Here is an 18,195-nt window from a genome sequence, read left to right as displayed (position 1 = left end):
AATTACATATTTTTCTCAAATTACACAGCACTTTTTGGCTTTTATAAAACAGCTTGATGCAGATTTGTTTTTTAAAAACTAAGGTTTACGTGGCTCCCTGTGAGGTTATTTCCAAGTGCAGGTTTAGCAAACAACAAGAAAATCAAAACTTTCAAGACAAGACGCATTTTTGGTACATGAAATAATACAAACATAAGCAAACATCTAACATGCGCAGATTCTTGTGTTGTTTGCCACAAAAATTGCAAAAAGCTGCAGATTTTATTTGCTGTTTATTCATTTCAGATAAAAAAAAAAAAAAAAACAGATGGAGCGTCTAATTTTTTAACATTTTAGGTCATATTACCAAAACCACAATTATTTCCATGATAATTTGATCAATTTAATCATGATTTGAATTTTTTTAATATCTTTATATAGTATAAAAGTTATAGTTTATCAAACCCCTTTCTATGTAGACATCCTCATCTGACTGCGCAGGAGCTTTTTGCTTAGGTGTCAGTATGTTTCACAGCTGGTCAGGAAGAACAGGGTCTCTTTTATGTTAGTGTAGCCGCGTCTATGTAGAGCGTGTCAGCGTGTGTCCGGGGGTTGCCTGTTTTTCCCCCAGAGCATGGTGCTTGGGTCGAGTCCAGCGGCTCTTTTCCTTGTTTGTTTCCTCATGTTGACAGCTCTGACAGACGGCTGCATGTGTCAGTGCTGTGGACAGTCTAGTGTCTGTCCGTGTTTGGCCTCCATCTGGACCGGCTGACACTCTCAGCTTTCAATCAGACCACCAAATGTCTCCGTCTAACTAAAACAAAGGATGGACCTGCTTTTTTTGCCCTTTCCTTTCTTGGCACACAGGTCTTTGGAAAATTTGTCACATTAGTACTTTGGTGTCTCATGTTTGTCCCATGACTTTGAAAACATGTAACATTTTTGCACTTTTTTTTCTTTTTTTTTCTTCAGTTTTTGCTTGTAATGTTGTTACTTTTAGATCTCCAATTCAGTTTCAAACATGAATGAGATAATAAGAAATTAGACCAGCTAAGAACTGTTAGCTAAGAACAGGAAACTGAGGCTACCATTCGCCCAGGCTCACCAAAATTGCACAATAGAAGATTGAAAAAACGTTGCCTGGTCTGCTGAGTCTCAATTTCTGCTGCAACATTCGGATAACAGGGTCAGAATTTGTCGTCAACAACATGAAAGCATGGATCCATCCTGCCTTGTATCAACGGTTCAGGCTTCTGGTGGTGGTGTAATGGTGTGGGGGATATTTTCTTGGCACACTTTGGGCCAATTAGTACCAACTAAACATTGTTTCAATGCCACAGCCTACTTATTGTAGGCTGTTAAGTATTGTTGCTGACCATGTCCATCCCTTTATGACCACAATCTTCTGATAGCTACTTCTAGCAGGATAACGCACCATGTCATAAAGCGTGAAGCATCTCGCACTGGTTTCTTGAACATGACAATGAGTTTATTGTACTTAACTGGCCTTCGCAGTCACCAGTTCTCAATCCAATAGAGCAGGTTTAGGATGTGGTGGAACGGGAGATTTGCATCATTGATATGCAGCTGACAAAGCTGCAGCAACTGTGTGATGCTATCATGTCAATGTGAAAAAATGTAGGAGGAATATTTGCAGTACCTTGTTGAATCTATGCCATGAATGCAAAAGGGGGTCCAAGTCCAGCCCAACACTAGTAAGGTGTACCTAATAAAGTGATCAGTGAGTAAACTTTACATCCTTTAAAGTTCAAAAGCTTTGTGTTGACATCCTAGAGATTTAAAAAATTTGAGAGCAGAAGAACTGTTATAAAATGTTAATTTGAAACTATTGAAGCCTACAAATTTAGACATTTACCTACAGCATGTCCAAAACGCATCCAGTACAATTAGCATTATGCTTCAGAATTCATGATAATGTCTTATATTTTATTTTTAGTCCTATACATTCCCATGATGAAGGCCACATCCTCTGAACGTTCTGCGAATCCTGTGGTCTCCCAGAGTTGACTTCATCCCTGTAACTTCAGCTCTATAATTAGGTGTTGTATTGTGTGACTGATAAATTATAGGAAGTTTTGCTGCACAGAATCTGCTTCGGGACAGCTGAGTCCTGTATACAGATGGACAGCAGGATGCAGAAAGGGAGGAGGTTCCTGGGAGTGGCACGTGGTTTTGACCAAGAACTGAAGTTGTCTTCACAGACATATCATTTTCTCAAGCTAAAGAAAAGCTGTTGATGTTCTCTAGGAGAGAAACAACGGCTGTATTTCTTCTTGTTATTGTGATATGAGAGTTCAGTCTGTTTCCTGTTGCTATAAGCTGCTTACCCTTTTAAGATCTGCAAAACAAATCAATGCTTCTGGCTTTTTGTTCGCAGATCTTTCTTTCTTTCTTTCTTTCTTTCTTTCTTTCTTTCTTTCTTTCTTTCTTTCTTTCTTTCTTTCTTTCTTTCTTTCTTTCTTTCTTTCTTTCTTTCTTTCGTGTAAGCTTGATGTATTCATTTGTGAAATAAATTAAATTACTTCTTGTTGAGAGTACATTAGTGTCCTCAGTACTGTTCTTATATAGCCTCTCTTGTACTAAGACCATGTGCACAGTTTTCACCACCTTCATTTAAAAAAAATCTCCATCCACATCAAAACTCAAAAATATGATGTACTGTGATGTACTGTCAATTACGATAAAAGCCTTGGAACCAGTCAGAATGTAGAAAGAAGTTTGAACGCTTACGTCATAAAGCAAAAACTCGTAAACTTTTATTAGTCAAATTACCACACTGTTATCTTGAAAATCTTCACCCTGCCCAGAGTTTTCAGAAGGTTCTGGTTTCAGTCAACTGATATGGCCAAACTGTGTAGAAAAAAAATTCCCATGTAAAGGCTAATTTATACTTTTCGGTATGACCCATGGCGCCTGCCTTGCGCTTAGTCCTGCTATTATACTTCTGCACGCTGTTTGTGTTGCTCTGCAATAACACTTCAGAAACACTAGCTGGCAGTAGTTTTTAATGTTCCTCTGTGTCGATTTTCTTTGCTGGTGTTTTTATTTTTTTTTGAACACTACCCTATTGTACATGTAGTTAAAACTCGCTCATTCAGGAGCGGGAACAGGAGGACATGCAACAACTTTAATCATAATTTAAGCACAAAACAAAAGGTTTCTATGAGGTTCCATCTGGACCTCCTGGACTCGACACTTGTAAACACTCACTCCATCGGGCTCACGGCTCTTAGCACTGCCCATGCTCATCACTGGTACCAAACAGACCAATCACAGAGCTTGCATTACACGTCATTGCGACGTGTAATTACATTTGAAATACGCCAGAGCATACACATGCGTTAGATCTTTGTGTTGCTCTGCAATAACACTTTTGACACGCTAGCTGGCAGTGAGGTTTTTTATGTTCGTCTGTGTCGAACTTCGCCAGTGTTTTGTTTTTTTCTGAACGCTACCTTAACGTATAAGTAGCTAAAAATCACTCATTCAGAGGAGGGAACTAGTAGACGTGCAACCGTTTTAATCATAAGGTAAACACAAAACAAATTCCATCTGGAGCTTCTTCATGGCACTCGACACTTGTAAACACTCCATCGCGTTTGCAGCTCTCAGAACCGCCCACGCTTGTCAGCGATACCAAGCCGACCAATTACAGAGTTTTTGCGACTGTGTGAAGTCTGCACCGGAGCATACAATCTCAATATTTGAGATATTTTGAACATTTTAGTTATACTATTTGCTTGTTAAAATCATATATGGTGTTGGAAATACTTGCTTGTATATGCAGTATATATATTTAAAATAGTCTGTGGTTGTACAACTGAAGTAAAATGAAAACAAAAATCACTGTTTAAAGTACAGTCAGCAATAAAGAAAGGCTCCACAGTAAATCTCTACAGTGGTTTTATTTTATTAGTATTTCTAAGGGTACATTTACATGACACAAATTCCAACGTTTAACACTGAAGATGTCTCTTATTTGATAAAAACGTGGATGTATTGTAAACATTACAGTTTAGTTTTAGTTTTTTAAATGTAATTTATTCCTGTTATGGCAAAAAATATTATTAATGTTGAAAATGATTGGGTTGCTTAATATTTTTGTGGAAATACATTACTCCATACATTATTACCTCAGGATTCTTAGCAATGTAAACAACAACAACAACATTCATTTAAAACAGAATGCTTTTGTCACATTAAATGCTGTTCTCTATGAAAAGTATTGGTAATTTCTAAACAGAATGCAATTCTATGTATAGTAACGGGGTGTTATATGCACACAGACATTTTATTTCAGCCAGTCCGCCTCAGAGCTTCCGGTATATTGTCTTTTCATAATAAAATTGCCATGTTTAAAGTCTGATTTCTTTAAAAATCAGAGATTTTTACTGTCTAATAGATGTATAAAGTGGGCCTCAGACCGGACAAGAAGTAAAACATTAAATTCTATTTCTCCCTGCCATGTCTTTAAAATATGTCAGTTTATTTTACCCCAGTATTGTTTTTGCCCCAGGGTTTGCTCTTCAGTGTTTGGAGTTTCAGCAGAGAAAATCAAACCACACTGAATTGAACTAAACTGAACTTCAACTCTGAAAACTGGACAGAAACAGTTTCAATTTCAGTTTACTAGAACTTCTATGTTAAGCTGCTTTGACACAATCTGCATTGTGAAGCATAAGAGAAATAAAGAATATTTGAAATTGAATATTTGAATTGGAGTTTCTTTGCTCGCCTGCTGATCCTGACAGCACTAGTGGTTACACAGTATTTCATCTGATTTTAAAAGCTTGAAAGACTATTTAACTGAATGTATTGTAATTACATTACAACATCAATGCTGTAAAGGGAACCTTATGAAATCGAAAACAGTCACATTAAGCTTTCACCAGAAGTTCATCATTGGCTGAAAAACATTAGCTGTGCATGCAGGCTATTCCCATCTGTTGATGTAGCAGCTCTGCTTCTAAACAAAGCCAGCTATAACAATCCGGCACTATTAACCTAGAAATTCTTGCTAAACAAATATGCTTTGGACTGATGTCCATTCTTTACTAAAGACACCGCAGACTAATTAAGACTAAAGGTCTGGCCTTAAATTAGCTGTTTCCTTCTTCCTCTCCTCACACAAACCATCGGTTAAATATCAGTTAAGTGAGGTTTATGAGTCTGCCTCCGGGTTCTGTTGGCTCATTACTGCATTACTCTGGCTTCCTCTCTCAGGTAAAGCCTGAATCTGAGAGGAAACACAGGACTGTTGCAGTAAGTCTGATGTGGAGTGGAGAGATGAGAATTGGACATGGTTCAAAAAGCAGTGGACCGAAGCCTTCAAACACACAAAAAAGAGACAGATGATGGAAACGTTAGTTCTCATCAAGTGCTTTTCATGTTAATGATTTCAGTGCAAGATTTCTGGGCTCAAATGTAGCTTGCCACAAAGAGCCTTGTCGGTTTAATGTGTCTTCTTGTAATTTCGGTCCCACTGTATATTTTTCCTTTAACAGCCTGGCCCAGCATCTGTCTGTGGGGAGAATGGAAAATAGCTCAGTGGCACGGCTCCAACCGGCCCATGCAAAGTGTTCTCCACGTGCTCAGCGAGAGACTATTGGAGTAAATGAGGTTAAGAATGATGCACTTAGGTTGGATTCTGTGCAACAAAGCAAATAGCTGTTTGCCTTGAAAGCTAGAATCAGCTGATTGCCGCTTCCATTTCAGTCTTAGCCTGGATTTAAAGGATTTTTGAAGAAACCACAAGCATCTGGGGGTCTAGAGCGGAGGTGCGAAGAAATAAAGAACCGCGCAGAATGAATTATGAGTCGTACATTTTCCCTCCACAACTGTTTTTACAGACATATACCGTGTCAAAGCGATTAACTGTATTAGACTCTCCATCTGTCCTATCAAAACCGCAATGAAACGTTACACATTTCAACTTACACGTCTGCCTAGTTACTGTCAGCGTAAAGATCAAAGCCTTTTAGTGTGTTTACTTTGAGTAAATTCTCAGATTCTCAAATTGGCAATTCTCCTCATTGTGGTTGGTTAACTTGCCGCTTGGATGAATGAGAGAAAGGCTGCCATCTTTTCCCTGGCATTAACCACGTCTGAGTTTGCACTTTTCTCATAAGCAAAAGAAAGCTTTGGCTGTTTGGTCTTCAGTGAAAAGATTGCTGCCATGTTCCCACAGTAATGGATACGAGTCCTTCAAATCAGGCACTGTGGTCTAGTTAAAACACACAATACAAGAATGTTTCTTGATTAAAAATAGCTTGTAATCATGATATCAAATGTTTTGTCCTCGTTTGTCTTCTTGTTTATAACCGAAGGACTTCCAAGGCTGTGGGGGGCGGAGAAAATATGCATTGGAAGGGCAAGAATGGCCATTAATTATTTTTAAAATGAAGGATATTCAATGCTTAATAGAAATTGCACTGTAAATTATATCCAGCACACTTTATGGAAATACCTGTGGTTTCTGAAAAAGCTGGCCATTGTCCTCAAAGGCCCCAAGACTTTTCCAGTTGTTTGTAATTTACTGGATACAAGTCATGTATTATATATGTATTCTTTTAATATTAGAACATCTGTATTGAGTGTTAACCTGATAAGTAGAATTATTAATTCAATTTCTTTCTCAAAAACAAATGTTTTGTTGCGTTTTTATGATTTCCTTGAATTTTTCAAGTTTGATTCCTCAATAAAAGTCAGGGAGTGTTAATAAAATAAGGAATACTCTAATTATTGGAGCTTATTTGAATACAATAAAGTACAATGATTATTTTATTTATGACGCAGTGGCGCAGTAGGTAGTGCTGTCGCCTCACAGCAAGAAGGTCGCTGGTTCGAGCCTCAGCTGAGTCTGTTGGCATTTCTGTGTGGAGTTTGCATGTTCTCCTCGCGTTTGCGTAGGTTTCCTCTGGGTGCTCCAAAGACATGCAGATAGGGGAATTGGGTAAGCTAAAATTGTTTGTGTGTAAATGAGAGTACATGGATGTTTCCCAGTGATGGGAAGGGCATCCACTGTGTAAAAAAAACATGCGCTGGATAAGTTGGCGGTTCATTCTGCTTTGGCGACCACAGATTAATAAAGACATTAAGCCGAAAAGAAAATGAATAAATGAATGAAATTTATTTATACAACACATTTAACACAACTGCCATTGGCAAAATTGCTACATAAACAACTACATTAAATCACTCAGAAAAAAAGAAGAAATTGTCTCAGAAAGCTACTAAAAATAAACAATTTGAATCAAGACTTAAAAGCATCCAGAGTTGGGGTCAATTTAATATATGTTAGAATGGGGTTCTATAGTTAAAGGACAGCAACTGAAAAAGCCTAGACACCCTTAGATTTTGGATCCAAATCCCTCCCATTTTAAGGTCAACTGCAACGTGATGTAGGAGTGGGATTTTCCCGCCCACCAAATTGATTGGCAGCCGAGTATAAACATGTCTCCATAGTAACTCGTATAACTCATCAGTCATCATCAAATTTGATCAAGGATGAGTTTTACAAAAATGTTTTTAAACAGTGCATAATTGTAATGAATTACAGCGATTTTACTGTCTTTACTTTATTACCACAACCGCGTGTCAGTACAATTATAAAAGAAGATGCTTCAATCTTGGTTTGTGGATGTTAAATCAGGTTTATTTTGTACATTAACATAACATATCTCCATACAGCAGTGGATATTAACGGTCATATTTTGCCATGCAAAAACAATGCAAAGTTAAACACGTGCGCTGTGTGTGTATACATGAGCTTTGTAACCACATTGTGTGTGACTCATCATTGGAGAGAAGTTTAAATGATCTCCTCAACAAATACATCAAATAATCATTGGGAAAGTTCTTACTATAGTATTACTATAATACTGTAGTATTTCTCACAAAAGTTACGTGAGATCTGCTTCCTTCATTTCTGTCTCTGTGTTGTTTATCTGACATGCACACTCTGACTGGCATGTTGGATCGGTGGGTGGGCAGAACTAGCATTAAAGGCACAGGCAACAAAAACAGCTCCACAGTGTTCAGAACTTCTGAAAGGTATAATAAATAATCTGATAGGTGTTTTGAGCTGAAACTTTACAGACACATCCTGGAGACACAAAAGACTCATCCTAAATCTTGAAAATAACCTTTTAATTAAGGTTTAAATTCTACAGATAACCAGTTTAAGGAAGCCAACACTGGATTAATCCTCTCTCTTGTTTCTGGAACAGTCAAATGTCTGGCAGCAGCATTTGAAGGCGTGATAGCTGTCCTTGAGAAATACTAATATAAAGAAGTCCTCATATTTACAGATGTGTCAACTAAACGTGTTGACATTCCAGTCACATGTCAGTCAAAGATTCTCTTGGGCAGTCTTTAAAACTGCAATGGAGTTGCGATTGGCATTTTTTTAGTGTAGATTAAGATTTGGCTACTCTGATCCTAAAGGGTAACTTTCCTTTTGAGTTCAGCTCCATCTCTAACCAAACACACCTGCCTGCATTTTTAAGCAATCCTGAAGGTATAGGCTATATATTTTCAGGTGTGTTTGATTAGAGATGGAGCTAGACTCCAGGACAGTGGCAGTCCTAGACTGATGCTGCTTGACCTGATGTGAAAACCAATTTTATTCAAAAAGTCTCATTTATGAACAGAATTAAGTCTAATTAACTTCCTATGTAATTTAAAAAAAACTTCATTTGTCTCAAAATCCCCCCCTAAAAATGCTGTTATGAGATTATGTTTAAACCATTCATCTGCTTTGCATAAACAGGAGTATTAGACTGAGTCTTGTGGAACCCCCTGATTTCTCACAGATGGGGCAGAGGATTAGCTCTGTGCAATCCGGATATTCAGGTAATACTGTCTGGGTTGTGGAACGTACCATTTTGAAGCCCCACAAATTACATTCCACCATGTATGGCACTGTGATTTTCACTCATGCCCATAATGGCTTTTTTTTGTGGAAAGTTTTGTTTGGTTGACCATGTGCCTCTACACATTACACGTTTTCACTGAAGAATTACAAAATTCAATTGTAAGTAAGTGAGTTTAGGTTCTATTTTAGATACTGAAAGGGTTTCTGTTCTTTAAACACTTCCACGTTTTTCTTTTATTTGAACCCCAAAATCGATTTCATCTTAAACTTAGTTAGATTTTAGAATAGCTAAGAATTTGCACTGCGTTTAAAAGGTCTGTGATTTCTCAGGACACTTTAAAAGTCTGAAGTGAATAAAAGGTTAGTAATGTACCGTCATGTCTTAGTCCACCAGAGGGCAGTAGTACAATACTTTCCATAGTTGTTCCAGACAAAAATCTGCTTACTTGCATAATTGAAATGACCACCATGGACTATTGAATGAAATTAAATCAAACTGTGTAATTTGGCCTACAGTGTATTAGCATTTTTATTTATTGCTCTTTATTTCAGTAGTATACTGTAAAGACCTGTGTTTAAGATCAGTAACTTGCAATGTTACTTTTTGGAGAAGTTGTTTCCTCAACTGAACATAGCTGGTCACTTATGTTCTATTAAACTAAAAGCAAAAAAAGAGGTTTGGTTGGAAAAAAAGTTACATAAAAGTTAAAATTAATTAATTAAATTTCCTGCAAGAGAGTGTTGATAGTGTGAATAAGAAATAATCAATGTTTCTTATGTGCTGACAACAATACACTTATTACACAAGTTCACTTCATTAAACGTGCCCACATAGACATTACCTGTATGTTATAAAACTGCAAGTTATCTATCTATCTATCTATCTATCTATCTATCTATCTATCTATCTATCTATTGATCATAACTTATAACTACATTTGATTGTAATGGAATAAAATAAACCTTTTGTAAAGTTGCATTGGAACAGTAATTAATGTAAAAAACAATATACAGATAAACTTGAATTGAATTAATTTGTTATGGCACCCAATAATCAATTCAGACTTTACATAATGGAGTCCTCATATTTCATGATCAACTAAACGCTGGGTCTACCAAAGAATAAATTTTTGCCATAGACCTTTGAAAATGTTTAAGACGTTTACATGTCAATCTTCGAGATTCAAAAATTAAGCTGCACAAAATGGACTGTGCTTGGTTTAACTTTTGGAGTAGATTTTAGACCTTTGTTTTTATAAGGATTTTTAGGGGCTTTTTAACTTTATTAGGATAGGATAGGATAGGATAGGATAGGATAGTGGAGATTACAGACATTTTTTTAAAAATAGTTAATTTACTTGCAAGAGCGTGTTGTTAGTCTGTGTACAGTTGAAGATTGGGTTCCAGAAAACCTTTTGACAGTTACAGTTTAGAAAAGCAAAAAGGCAGGTAATAAAATAACTATATCTCACACAGAGAACCATTTCAGCATAACAAGGTTTTTCAGACTCTCACAGCTTTAAATTGAACTGTTACTATGTGCAAACAACCATTTAGTAGTGTATTATGTTGAGAGTTTAAAAAAAAACTTTTAATTTCAGCCATTTTCCAGTCATAATATTCATTCATTCATTCATTCATTTTCTTTTCGGTTTAGTCCCTTTATTAATCTGGGGTCGCCACAGCGGAATGAACCGCCATAATTTTATACAGTTATTATACATTTTTACACCTTTATGCAGAGAACAGGTTTTGACACATAAAGGTTATATATACATTCACTGGCCACTTTACTTGATACACCTTACTAGTACCAGGTTGGACCCCATTTCGCCTTTAGAACTGCCTTAATCCTTCGCAGTATAGATTTAACAAGGTACTAGAAATATTCCTCAAAGATTTTACTCCAAATTTACATGATAGTATCATACAGTTACTGCAGATTTGTCAGCTGCACATCCATAATGCAAATATCACAATCCACCACATCCCAAAGGTGCTCTATTGGATTGTGATCTGGTCACTGTTGAGGCCATTTGAGTACAGTGAACTAATTGTCATGTTTAAGAAACCAGTTTGAGGTGATTCACGCTTTATGACATGGCGTGTTATCCTGCTGGAAGTAGCCATCAGAAGACGAGTACACTGTGGTCATAAAGAAGGAACATGGTCAGCAACAATACTCATGTAGGCTGTGGCATTGACACGATTCTCAATTGGTACTAATGAGCCCAAAGTGTGCCAAGAAAATATCCCCCACACCATTACACCACCACCACCACCACCAGCCTGAACCATTGATACAAGGCAGGGTGGATCCATGCTTTCATGTTGTTGACGCCAAATTCTGACCCTACCATCTGAATGTTACAGCAGAAATCGAGACTCATCAGACCACACAAAGTTTTTCCAATCTTCTATTGTCCAATTTTGGTGAGCCTGGGCGAATTGTAGCTCCAGTCTCCTGTTCTCAGCTGACAGGAGTGGCACCGGGCGTGGTCTTATGCTGTTGTAGCACATCTGCCTCAAGGTTCGATTTGTTGTGTGTTCAGAGATGCTCTTCTGCATACCTCATTTGTAACGAGTGGTTAATTAGGTTATTGTTGCCTTTCTACCAGCTCGAATCAATCTGGCCATTCTCCTCTGACCTCTGGCATCAACAAGGCATTTGCGCCCACAGAACTGCCGCTCACTGGATATTATTTCTTTTTCTAACCATTCTCTGTAAACCCTAGAGATGGTTGTGCATAAAAGTCCCAGTAGAAAACAAAAACTTGCTGGTTGAATGAAAGTTATTTTAAATCAGAATTTGCCATATACGTATAAATAATTTCGGTCTTGACTGTATATATCACATTTCTTTCGCATTTGCTAGACGACTTGGATAAGATGATGTCGTGTGTTCATGAATTTAGGGGAAGACTGCAGTGCTGTGAATGATGCCACTGTCTTTGGGACGTTTCCTCACAAAGCTATGTAAAGAATGTGTGCCAGACTGCTGTCCGCACCGGATGTGTTTCATAATGAAAGCAGGCTTTAGGAGCAGACGCCCTGCCAGTGCAGACTCAGGTGCAGTCTGTATTTATGTGTTTGTTTATTTGATTTATTCATAACCTGGTGGACACCTTTTTCCTTCAGCAGTAAATCAAAAGTTATTAAATGTGTTTTTTTCCATCTGTTTTGCTGGAATAGTGAGATCCTGCCAGGAGTAAGGACGGGAAAGTGTGAGGCTGCTTTTCCAAATCTGTCTGAAGGGATGATGAAAACATATAATACTAGTGACTTAATAATGAAATAGCTTCAGGCTTGAGGTAAACGCACGCCTTCTTCAGAATGACTGACACTGCTCAAGGTCTCTGTCACTAAAGCAGAAAAGGTTGCAGATGCGTTAGAGAGGATTTGCATATGAACTGTGATATAACAACTACACAAACGGATAATACTTTTTGCATAAGAAATTACACACTTAAATCAAAAGAACATAAATGAGCCAAAAAAGGATTTTTTTTTCACTGTACTAAATGTTTTGTGAAATTTGAAAAATGTATTCTGACAAAACTTTATTTATATACAGGGTTATACTAGGGTTGTCACGGTAACAGCATTTCAGTATTCAGTAGCAATACTTGTGTTAATAGTCACTGGTTCTCAGAGTTCTTAATACCAATTTTGGCAATAAAGCAAAACTCAATACCATATAATTAAACAACATGTTAATTTTTATTAACAAACTTGAGCAATATTTAAAAATATTTTGAAATCTTTTGTTTTATTACTAAAAACATGACTAAAAGTGCATGAATAAACAAATTCTGCTACACATAAATTAAAATTGTTTATAAAGTGAGAGAGTAAGCATAAATCACATTTAAATCACATTTTACTATAAAATCAGAAAGTAGCTATACACCTCTTGATAAAAGTCTTGTCGTCGATCCCAGTTGTAAGAGCAACAAATAATAACTTGACTTCTGGTTGATCATTTGGAAAAATGACAGAAGGCAGATTTTTCCAATGAATCATCTGCTGAACTGCATCTCAATCATCACAAATACTGCAGAAGACTTATTAGAACCCGCATGAACCCAGATGCTCACAGAAATCAGTCAAGTTTGATGAAGGACAAGTCATGGTTTGGGGTGACATTCAGTATCGGGGCGTGTGAGAAATCTGCAGAGTGGATGGCAACATCAACAGCCTGAGGTATAAAGACTTTTGTATGCTCTTCAGCAGGATAGCGCTCCTTCTCATACTTCAGCCTCCACATCAAAGTTCCCGAAAGCAAAGAAGGTCAAGGTGCTCCAGGATTGGCCAGCCCAATCACCAGACATGAACATTATTGAGCATGTCTGGGGTAAGATGGAAGAGGAGGCATTGAAGATGAATCCAAAGAATCTTGATGAACTCTGGGAGTCCTGCAAGAACACTTTCTTTGTCATTCCAGGTGACTTTATTAATGAGTTTTTTGAGTCATTGCAGAGATGTAAGGATGCAGTCCTCCAAACTCATGGGGGTCATACACAATATTAATGCTTTTTCCACTGCACCATGACTTTATATTGTATACTGTACTTTATTTCTGTTAAGTGACAAGACTTTTGTCCAAGCAAAGTCAGACCTTACTCTCCAAATTAAATAATTAAAAATTAAAACATGATCATATTTTATTTTGGTAAAATAAGTGTAATGTAGAGGTATTTGCCTTTCATATAAGCCATTTCTGATACCAAATGATCAACAAAAAGTCAAGCTATTATTTGCTGTTCCTAAAACTTGGATAAGTGGCAAGACTTTTGTCAGGTAGTGTATAGTACAGTTAATTATAATACTAAAATACAAACAATTACAGTTATGTTTTCAATTTAAACAATGTACAGCAGGATTTATATACAACTGTCTTCAGCATATTTTTTTTTACATCAACACTCCAAAATTAAAGTAAAAGGCAATTCTGGATCTCAAAAACATTTTTCCTACCACATTGATTTCATGAGAGCATCTCAACCTTGCATGTTTTCAGTGACCAGGTTCTGAATGCATTGTACAATCAGTTTTCTCATTCTGCAGTACATACTTGTAGAGGTAGATGGCGATATCTGCATAAGCGGAACTATAAAATGCAATTACTTTTACATTTATGTCTTAGAAAAAGAGGCAGATAACATCACTTGTTAGGCAACCTGTTTGCAATACTGCAATTTGATCATTCACAGGATGATAAAACTCTGGAAATGTCTGCTTGTAATCATGGTAATCGTAACCTCAGTCATTATAATCTTGAGAAGCATTGGTGGAAATTGTTTGGGAAAAGTGGTGACATGCAGTCTGATTATTAGCAGTTTAAAATATAATATATTCTAATTATTAGTAGTACATTGGAATCTGATTACTCATTCCAGATTACATGTAATCATTTACTACCCAGCACTTTACGTAGTGACTCACAGATGTGTTTGAAGTGGTCATAGCCATCATCATTCACTGTAAATGCAATTTTAGAATAGAGTTTTATAGAACAAATAATCTGATGACATAATGAGGACATAACATTCTTGAGACTGCTGTAAGAAACCTTTAATTGTTTTATGATGACAAGTGTTTTAGTGTGATATTTAACTTTTTATTTAGTTATTATAGTTAATTTGATCCGTTAACTATACGTTGTGATGATGTCTGGACTAACAAAAACAATTTGTGTTGAATTTAAACAAACAAATAAAATGTTGTAATCTTGAACTTAATTCGTTTGTTTAAATTAAACTCAATTTAATTGTTTACAACCAGTTAAGGAAAAAAAAAAATTAGTAAATTCGGGGAATTATATATGTTTTCAGTGTGCTTTCTCTTGATTTTCCTTTACTTTGCTCTTATTGTTAAAACGTTTTGTATTTTCTTTGCTATAAAAGTGGGTATAGCTGCACTCACTTTTAATCAACCAATCAACATCAAGGATCAGAACAGTATATGTTTTGTGATTTGGTGTAACTATAACATCGTTTGGGCGATGACGCGGTGTGGTGGCGGAGTAGGTAGTGCTGTCGCCTCATTGCAAGAAGGTCGCTGGTTCGAGCCTGGGCTGGGCATTTCTGTGTGGAGTTTGTAATAAAGGGACTTAACAGAAAAATAAAATGAATGAATGAATAACTCCATATGATTTCATACAATCAAAGATACACATAGTGATTTTTGTAGTAATCAGTGGTCATTGAAATTTGATAGGAATGTCACATTAAAATTATTTTTAATTTAACCAGAACGTAAGTTTGGAATGAATAATAACATTTAATCCTATATAAAAAAAGTATCTATTTTTTATGCTACCAGAACAGTTTTTTTAGACTGAAATTTCTTTTGTAAGTTTTTAGACTTTCCATTGAGTATTATTTAATGATTATCTGCTAGTGCTTATTCGTTACAAACTAGTACCTATTTATTAGCATTAGTTCTTAGTCAAGATATACATGCATTTTCATAAGATTCTTATTTCAGTATAGAGGCTATAGTAACTATTGTATTGTTATAATAAAAATAATAACAATGATGAAAGCAACAATAACAACAATAATTTTGTGAGGATCTGTCATTGAGATAACTATTCAGTTTTAGTATTACAATTTTGACTGGTATTTAATTGTATACTGATAATATTTTTTATTCATTGCTATTTAACAGAAACTAGGTATTCCTTAGGTACTAGCTAGTTCTCATCGTATGTGCACATCTTGTTATATTAGTCAAATTGGCCACAGAGTCTGATTAACCAATTTAGTAGTTTAGACTATTTAAAAAAAAGCATAGTAGTATCTAAAAATAGATGCTAGTTGCTACATTTAATTGATTTAATGTTAAAATGGCTTGCCATAATGAATCAGATTCGTCACTAGTTATCGCCTAATCCAAGTGCTGTCTAAATAGGCAGCCAGTAGCATATGAGACACAACCAGTGAGTGCCAATATCAGAAACTGACTGGGTTTCTTCGGTTGGGAGTTTGATAAAGGGGCGGGAGGATCTGAACAGTCTCGCAGAGATTCAGCGCTCTGGGTAAATGGATCACAGGCGCGCGCGCGCAAAGTTTGCGTTTTCATCTGACAGGCTCGGAGCCACAGACGCTGTCCGTATCTACATCGACAGACTGTCCTTTGGAAAACAGTAGTCATGGACTTTAACCAAGTAGATCACATGAAAGAGAGAGAAAGTCGCTGGAGCTGCTAGAAACATTTTGTGAATATACAGTACGGTGAAGTCGCTCAGGGACTTTATACGGATGATTGCAATGATTATTGAACTCACGGGAACCCAAACAGCGCGTGCCAGCTGTCTGAAACTGACCTTACTGCATCCATGAGGACGATGAAGGGCTGCGAGTGAACGTTTCAGGTACCAAATTAGTTTTTATTTTAGCTTTATTTTGCATGTAAGGGCTAGAAGGAAATGAAATAGAAGTCTGACAGATTAACGCGCTATATCAGGTTTAACGCCTTAACTGTCACCTCACTTTTTTTGAGTTCACGATTGAAAATGATACCGTATCATGTGACTTTGGACCACTAAGCAAGTCATAAGCGTCAATTTTTGAGAATTTGATCTGTGCATAATCTGTAAGCTAATTAAACGCGTTTTCACTTGATGACTGGACAATATTTGACTAAGGCACAACTGTTTAAGGGTTAAAAAAAACTAAATATTTAGAAAATCTACTTTAAAAGTGTCCAAATCGGGTTTTTAGCAATGCATATTACTACTAATAATATTACTTTAATTACTATATAATATTATATTAATTCTATATTATAGCTCGATGGTTTTACCTTTAAAAAAAGAAAATACAAAAAGAAAATTTCTAGTTGCGTAAAATGTTTAATTTAACCAGATTACCCTAAAGAGTAGTATTAACTTTAATGACATCAAACTAATTGAAAACAGCTTCTATTAGTTTAAAAAGTTAGAAACGATTAACTTATTTGAATAAGTTATAGCTAACATAAAAACAAATGCTGTCATGACTTATGGATCATTATTTTTTAAGTGGGCCACTTAAGGGGTTATAGTATAAACAATGGTGTCTATAGGCTTGTAGACCTCAGATAATTAATTGTTTTAAAGCATAACTAGCAGTTTTTAATATTCAATGATATGTTCTTGCTTTTTGTTTCTGACCAATTCCCGCTCTGACTGCATGAAATTCCTTGTTTGTTAAAACAAATAGACATATTGCTTTAACATTTATGCAAACTGCTATGTGTTCACATTAAATCTTATTTATATATCCGAAATATATAGTGTACATTTACAACTTGGATATAACAAATAAATATTGTTTGATTTTGATTTACAATTATGACTTTAGCAAAGCCTTAATATGCTCACAGTGTGTCCCATTTATTAAGTTTTTATTATTATTGTCCAGAAATATCTTCAAGTTGCCCAGTGGTTTTATCTGAAATCATAGTGGAAATCAAAGGGAGAGCATGGGCTATTGCAAGTCTTGCTCTGTGAGTGGAAGTGTTCTATTTCAGAAGAAGCTCTGTGTAAATAGAGACTGTAAATCTACTTATCTCTGAGTCACATAAGCTCCCCAGAAGCACTACGACACAAAGACGGATACTCTATGTCCTCGCATGTCTAAACTGCTCTTTGGAGCTCGCTTGACAGAGGCTCGAATTTATGAATGAACAAAAAGTGCTTTGGTCAACTTCTTGCTGGATATTGCCTCTAAAAATGCTTTACTGCCATTCTCTATCCGGAATTGGAATGGGATGGGGTTGCACATGTCATATTCTATGGAATAATCAGAACATGTTGATGCTTAGTTCTTTAGGGGTCTTTTTTGTACTGCAAAGAACACAAAAAAAGAATCCCAGTTCCCAGAGCTCTGTCAGGATTTGGGGATGAGCATATCCCTGAATTCCTTTGAGCCCCCAAAGGGAGTAATAGATTTGAGCAGCCAATTGGAACTGTGTTTGTGGTAAATAAGATCTATTTAAAGAAAAGGGGTTTGTGTTTGGGTTGTTGGACTGCTGTTCCTGTCCCAAATGAACAATTTTGCTGTGCCTTTATCAATCCTAACTAGTTTAGAGATGGACCGTCTGTCTCTGATAATTTGATTGATATTTAAGTTGCAAATTTGATTATCTTGCACGTATTACAAGTTTTAGGTACTGTACAGATTTCTCGAATTTAAGCAGTGTTGTGCTAGTTACTGAAAAATAGAAACTAGTTACAGTTACTAGTTAATTCATTCAAAAAGTGACTCAATTATTTTATTGATTACTTATTCCAAAAAGTAATGCATTACTGTCAAAAGTAATTTTTGAGGTAC

The 18,195-nt window shown here is 36.2% G+C and overlaps 1 protein-coding gene and 1 long non-coding RNA gene across 14 annotated transcripts in view; both read left to right on the top strand.

Annotated features, from left to right (window-relative positions):
* The window catches only part of pdzd2 (PDZ domain containing 2), a 139,005-nt gene that overhangs the window by 28,252 nt on the left and 92,558 nt on the right, over window positions 1–18,195 (top strand). For 6 of the 13 annotated variants that reach the window (XR_015491525.2, XR_015491524.2, XR_015491528.2 and 3 more), the window contains exon 1: window positions 15,898–16,253. The exons of the other annotated variants lie outside the window; for them this stretch is intronic. The gene's annotated coding sequence lies outside the window, so the exon portion shown is untranslated. Of the gene's footprint in view, window positions 1–15,897; window positions 16,254–18,195 lie in introns of those variants that run through there. 13 annotated transcript variants of the gene reach the window in all.
* On the top strand, window positions 11,791–15,004 carry LOC147844088 (uncharacterized). Its single transcript, XR_015491691.1, has 2 exons — window positions 11,791–11,944; window positions 12,068–15,004. It is a non-coding gene; the product is annotated as an uncharacterized LOC147844088 (long non-coding RNA).

Source organism: Danio rerio, chromosome 5, assembly GCF_052040795.2.
Source record: "Danio rerio strain M-AB ecotype USA chromosome 5, GRCz13ab, whole genome shotgun sequence".
Lineage (NCBI taxonomy): Eukaryota > Metazoa > Chordata > Actinopteri > Cypriniformes > Danionidae > Danio > Danio rerio.
This window is presented reverse-complemented; position numbering and strand designations above follow the sequence as displayed.